Genomic DNA, 7,025 nt, shown 5'->3' with positions numbered 1-7,025 from the left:
AAAAAATCTTTGCCTCTAGTTCTTACTGTGTAAGCTATGGGTAAGGTCTATACACTTGCTCAACACTGATTCAACTGTACACCTTCTGAAGTTGGTTTACTTCTATTACAAGCACTACCTATATACCGGTGCAAATACTAGTGCTTTGGGAAATCCCACTCTTTCTGTTTCCAAAAGCCAGAGAAGACCCCGATCCAAATGTAATTAAAGAACATTTTCCCTCTTCTCCTTTGACAAATGTGACTCGGGCATTAGCTGAGCATTGGACTAGGGGCTTGTACACTACACCCTCCCTTCGTTGTCTACCCCTGTGGGAGAGACACAAGCCAGACCCAATATGGTCCTTGATATCTACACAGCCTTTTGAAGCTAAACACATGAAATAAGAGTTGCCATTATGAAAAGTACAATTCCAATCATGCATTTCCCCATGACCCGCTTAAAAAGTGACTGGTGTGTCTTTAAATCGTGTTGCCAGATCACTTAACTTGAACATAGCAGGCTGACGTTCAGTAGCTGTGTTTGGTTTAGCTTAGCCTCGTCCTCTTTCTGTCTTGTGAATAATGCTGAACTAAGCTTATTGAATAACAAGGTGCAAACATGAATGCTCTGAGAAGTCAGCAGTGCATCCTGGACTCAGTGAGCCGGTCCCATCCAGAGGGAGAGGGTCAAAAGAAGGCCATGAACTGCTAGCTTTCAAGATAATTTAAGTCAGCCTCTCCAAGGAGTTAAAAAAAATAACAACAACGAGATAACTGGAAAAAAAAGCGGTGTTCTCTGTTCCAAACAATCCAGGAGACAGAGAGATTTACCACAATCCTAGATCATCAGCAGTAGTGGATGGTCCAGTGAGCAAGGTGTGTTCCTTCATGCTGATGGTAGCTACCACTAAAGTCATTTCTGATCTGATTAGATCTGGTGCAGGGATTAGAGTGAAATTTGATCACATGCTCTATTGGGCAAATAGCTGAGAATAAATAATACATGGATGCAGAAGTCAGGATTACTCAAACACGAAAAACTGAAACATTCACCACGGATAATCTAACGAGCTGCCTCTAAGGCTTAGAGAAGGGGCAAAGAAGATACCACTCTGCTGCGATCTGCCAACCATCTTGACAGGCAGACACAGTGGATCCAACCCCAAAGACAGTTTGAACCCCCATCCTGGGTTCTTTGTGTCCATCTCGGACACCTGCATGGTCTGTCTCTTTTTTCCTATAATTTGATCACATTTATATAGCCTGTCACATCAATAGCAGCTCACTGCATTCAAATAAACATCATGCAAGAGAGTGAATGCACAAAACTGGGGACACGGGCATTTTGCAAAGGCACATATCTATAGCAATATCTTGGTATAAGCATTATAGCATCTCCTCAGGCTACACCACAATTTTCTTGCACTGAATTTTATGGTATAGCCAGCAGGTGCCACTGCTGAGCAACAGAAGACTCCACAAGATCCTTGCAATCGGCCTTAAAGGGCCATAGCAGCTCTCAATGTTTCCCAAAATGAAAAGCTGAGTTTAACACGTTAACTGTGGTCTCTCCTTTTGTTTAAAGCTTATTTGCTGCTCATTCTGAGGCTACTAAGCAGGCCCCAAAGTAGAAGTATTGAAACATGTTAAGAACGCGGGTGCTTAAAGAAACCGTTATAGAGCACTGCCAACATTTTCAAAGGTGAGCCCTCAAACCTAGGTCCCCGAGCTAATGTACATGTCCCTAAAGCAGCTGATTGGCTTTCTGAAGTGACAAACACCTACCGTCTCCCAAGGTCAATGGGAGCTGGGCATACTCACCACATCTGAAAGTGCTTACATGCTTTCATCTAGATTTAGTTCCCTGATTTTAGACAGGTAGATCAAGCATTTTTAAATGGTTCACCATTTGGGGGTCTCCATCGTCCAAGAGCCTGATTTTTATTCTAGGGGTGCATTTCCTTTTTAGAGCATTTGGAAAGTCGAGCCTTTGAAGATACCTCCACTGGGAGCCCCAAATATTTTTCCCTTAATGTTTCTGCATGTCTATTCCCTGTGTTCAACTACCAAGGGCATTTGCAATGCAAGCAGGACCTTTGTTTCCTGAGAGTCCCTCTGCTTATCCCCTCAATCAAAGTCACTGTCATAAAGACCAGTTGCAAAAACTGCTCCATCATAAAACAGAGACTGCTGATTTCAGCAGTGGGAGAGGGGGTGGAATAGGGAGGAAGAAATAAGCAGGGAGATCAGATAAACTCTTAAGAAACAAAGATGCTGTTTTCATGCAAATTCCCTTTAATAATAAGGGCTGAGGAGAGAGCTAAACAGAAAAATACATGAAGGTCTGTTCAAAATATAATAGTTTCTAAATATAGTGCCTTTGAACCTTTTCCAATCGTTCTGAACACTTCTTCAAATATTTCCTCCCCCCTCCACACACACACACACACACACACACACTTTTCTTCAAGATTTCTCCACTTTCTTTATTAAAGCTCTTCTTAAACATCTGAGTTTGGAGAGGGGGAAAAAGAAGCATTTGCATTGCTAGGCAGGTGTTTCCAAGCACCTTCCACAAACGGTTTTATTTAGTAATATCTTCATACCATCTCATAGTTGCTCATGTTCAATATCGATAGTCTATATACTATACTGAAAGAGTAAATGCAACCATAGATATGCACACACCCCAAATCATACTTTGCCATTAAAAAAAAAAAAAAGTGATAAGACTTCTGAATTTGTAAAGGGAAACAAATTGCATTAGTGTATCTCAACTCCATTTCTTCTCAGTTTCCACCAGCATATCAAAATAATAAACTGAGACATGAATTGGGAGGGGGCTGGAAATCATCATTTACCTATTGGTCTTTAAAAACTAAAAACTAAATTACTGTAATTGGCAGTTTATTAACAGAAAAATTATGCTAAAGAGCTTCATGTTGCTGTCAGGAATTATATTCAGTAAGCTATGAAGATGGGGCCCTTGGTGTAACATTAGCATTTTCTCATTTAGGAAGAACAATGGTAATAGATGAGTGAAGCATGTACAAATTATATACCAAAGAACATTTGCATGACTGTAAAAAGGATATCTTGATACCAGTGTGATTAAGCCTTTTATTCATTAAGCTACAGTATATATTTAAGGGGGGGAAAGAACACATTAACTTTATTTAGAGGCATGTAAAAATGAATGGTAGTCCAAAACATTTGAATTTCAAGCAGGGCTAGAGTATAATGGGATTAGACTACTTTGCATTTATTATGCTAAAGCAGTTTTCTTTTTTGGATGAGGACTGAAGACCTGATGACAATAATATGCCCCTCACCCACAGGTACCTTCCAAAGCATTCACAGGTCCACAGTTTGCAATGTGACTTGACTTCTGCAAGGACGATAAAGGACCTGACAGCAAAGCAGCAGTACAATAAGCAAAACAGTCTTCTTACGGGGATGTTCATGACTTCAAGTTAAAAATCTTTGGTATTACTTCTCGTCTTGCTCACTGTTTCCACTACCTGTCTCATCTTCTTTGCATCTGGCATTTCCCAAAAAGGGCTGACTTCAAATCTCATTCTGACCTATAGGCCGGAGGGCGGACAACAGCAAAACAGGATGTAAACCGGCAGGGACAGTGCATTAAACAACGGGCGATGCCTGTGTGAAACCAGGACACATTGTCCTCCTACTCTCCATTCGTATATAGCCGTCTATTCTACCAGAAGTCTCTAAAGCACAAAATAGACAGAGTTCAAATAAGTTATTTAGCAACTCCTGAATTCAGCTGGTTTGGGGATAATTGTTGCCTTAAATGGAGTACCTTCAGGACTTAGCAAGCCCTGGAAGAGTTCCCTTACACAGTTCATCATCCCCATCTTTGCCACTCCTCTGGGAGTTAAAGCCCTAACTCCACTGCTTTTAGTTTTATTATTATTCATTCATAAAGAGAATCTAAGGAAATAGAGTCTGGGTATAAAGCAGAGAAAAATGACGCCATGTTGATCAGACTATTATTGATGTTAACATAATGCTGAGGAGCAGTAGACATGGACCAAGGCGCTATTGTAGAAGGCACTGTACAAATATCGAACAAGAAGTTTATATCATAGGCGATGGGGGGGCACCAGGGGCAAATGTGCACATGCCTCCCCTCCCCACCCCTCAAATTTCTGTGCTGATGGTGGGGTTTGGAGTTGCAACCTGGCCAGAGCCAGGGCCTGGCAGCAGCAAAGATGTCATTGGCATGATTTCTGTGCTGATGGTGGGGTGCGGGGCTGCAGCCCAGCTGGAGCCAGCACCTGGCAGCAGCAGGGGCAGTGGCAGAGTCGCAGTTTCCCCTCCCCACCCCCCTACAGACACTTACGGGTCATCTAATATTTATACCAAATTTTTGCACGTGTCCTGGCAAAAAGAACAACAGTGACATTTAAAAGCCACCCATGAATTCAATGGAAGTTTTGATACGGACATCAGTAGAAACAGGAGCAGACCTTTTTTCGGCTAATGCTGTTTTGCAAAAGAAAAAAAAAATCCTTGTGGCTCAAAGAGGAGCATATTTTGTGCGTTTATAGTAATACGAGCAAGGTCATTGCAATCGAGATGACTTTTGTAGGCTAGCGAAGCATCGTAGACACTTGTTAGCAGATACCATTTGATACACCTCAATCCTCTAACATATTTTCTAACTGCAGAAAAATGTCTGCTTCCAGTTCCCTGGTGCAGAGGTCGGTATCATTGTAATGAAATTCAGCAGTGACAGCAGATTGGCTGCCACTCGGAACTAAAACTCCGTGAATTAGTTACAATGGAAAAACAGAACAGACCCAAGCATTTGGGCCTCGTTCTCAGCTTACATAAAAGCCATGGGCAGATCACGGTTTCCTCAAAATAAGTCCCTCGTCATCAATTAATTGTTTTTGACTCTTGTGACAGACTGGGAACATGGTCCTGAAATTTGTTGCTGCCTCCTGCTTAGGACAAGCTGGGTTGATTGCTCGAATAAATCACATGGTACTTCTTAGCACATGTACTCAAATTTACAATGACCCCGAATTTAAGACAACCCTGCAATAATTAGATTCTATGTATGGAAAATTTATAAATTTGTTAAAATTTTCCACTGCTGCTGGGAGGATTCCTGACTGAATCACTATGCAAATACTACCAGTTACTAATACTTGCTAATACAAACCTAAAGTTCACTTTCTATCAATATTAGTTCATTCTCTGATACCAGCCGCTTTATTACACTTGAAACATCAACTTCAGTTACATCACTTGCCCAAACCAAAACATTCAGATTACAAATGAATACAAAGCTGCCTTCACGCAGCAATTCTAATGTCATTGTCACCCTGTGTCATATAGCAAAGTAACTGTGGCACCCAAGGCAGCAAAGTTGTTATGGCATATTTCCAAAACTTCCATCCCAAGATCCCCATTTGAAATGTCCTGCTTTTCCATACATAATAGGTCACACCCATTGCAGCTTATTCAGTAATTTTTGCAGCCCGCATTGAACTCCCTACTGCCATTGCTGCACGGCTGGCAATACACAAACTAAGTAATTTAAAACTATTTCAGGTAAGTCGATGCGAAGTTTAGTCCCACCTTGACCACAGCTTAATGTACCACGGAAAAGATTTGGGCACATGTAAGAACAAATACAAAGAATCAACAAAAGCAATGCTGGGCTCATACACATGAAGCCATTCAACAAGAAGCAACAGACTTAATCTGGAAGCAGGATAAGATCATATGAACTTCAGGCAGATGCTGTCCTTTGAAGCATACCAAGATTTTACTTCAAGGGAGGCATGCCATACTATATGCAAAAAACATTGCTTCAGCTTTTGTGAAACGCTGCATGAGAGAAATCATGAAACGCATGTCAAATATTAGTCATGTCACTTAGCAGACTCCTGGAAGGAGCTTGGATAGTACAGGAATGAAAGCAGGGTCAGAACCTATGTTGAGAAATCCGGTGTACATAAACCAATGCAGAAAATCTTTAAAAACATACTTTGTTGTATATGTTAGACTTAATGGTTTATGATAAACAGTTGAATTTTTTAATCCTGAAGCACAGACTATATTATTTCCCACATGCAGATATGAACAAGATGAGCTTTCTTTAAATGGACTCAATGGCCTTGGTGATTTAAAGTAGGTAAAAGAAACTTCAGGAAATGTTCAAGCTGCTGGTGAGGCTCCAACTCTGCCTAAGCTTGAGAGTCGCTGGCAGTCATTCATTGTTTGGCATCAGGGGAAGAAATCTGCCCCCATCTTGCCCCTGGAATGGATATGCTTTTCCCTCCATGCCAACTCATTGGGGAGATGATGTAAAGGCTCAGCCTATGCCTCACTTGCCCGCTTCGTATCTATGAGCAGAGGCAGGGGGAAAAATGGTCCTGCAGAGGCCATGAGCACAATGAGCATGAGCCAAAACCCAGTAGAGTCTTTCCATTTATTTCAACGGGACTTTATTAGCCCTACATCCCGCTAATGCTGCCAGTTGTCAATGGGATAAAAATTGCTCCCGTTGAAATCCCTCAAATTTCTGAACAAAATGGATTATCGGGAAGTGTAGGGGCAGCGAGTCATTTTCTACCTCAAACCTTCTCTTGACCCTACAACATAATGCATTGTGTCAAAGCCTATGCTGTAAAAGAGGAGTTCAATGGCTGACTTGAATGAGGGGGTCCCTAGACTTGGAAGAGAGAAGACTACGTGGAGGGAAGTACTGTTGAATAATAACCAGAGTACCTTAAAGAGCTGAGAAGTTGATCAGACTTCAAATACCAAAGATGAAAGAGCTGGAACATTTCCTACTCAACCATTTAACTGGACCAAAATGAAAAGAAAAAACCCACATCTTTTACTGAAGTGAAAGGCTGGTCTGCACCATAAAAACTCTTCCATTTGCCCACGGAAAATAGATAAAATAATATTAAAATAAATACCATATTCATGTGCCAAAATGTGTATGCTATACATAGTTTAGCCACCGGATGATTTTTTTTAGTCACCTTTCTGCACTGG

Source organism: Alligator sinensis, unplaced genomic scaffold, assembly GCF_000455745.1.
Source record: "Alligator sinensis unplaced genomic scaffold, ASM45574v1 scaffold111_1, whole genome shotgun sequence".
Lineage (NCBI taxonomy): Eukaryota > Metazoa > Chordata > Crocodylia > Alligatoridae > Alligator > Alligator sinensis.
This window is presented reverse-complemented; position numbering follows the sequence as displayed.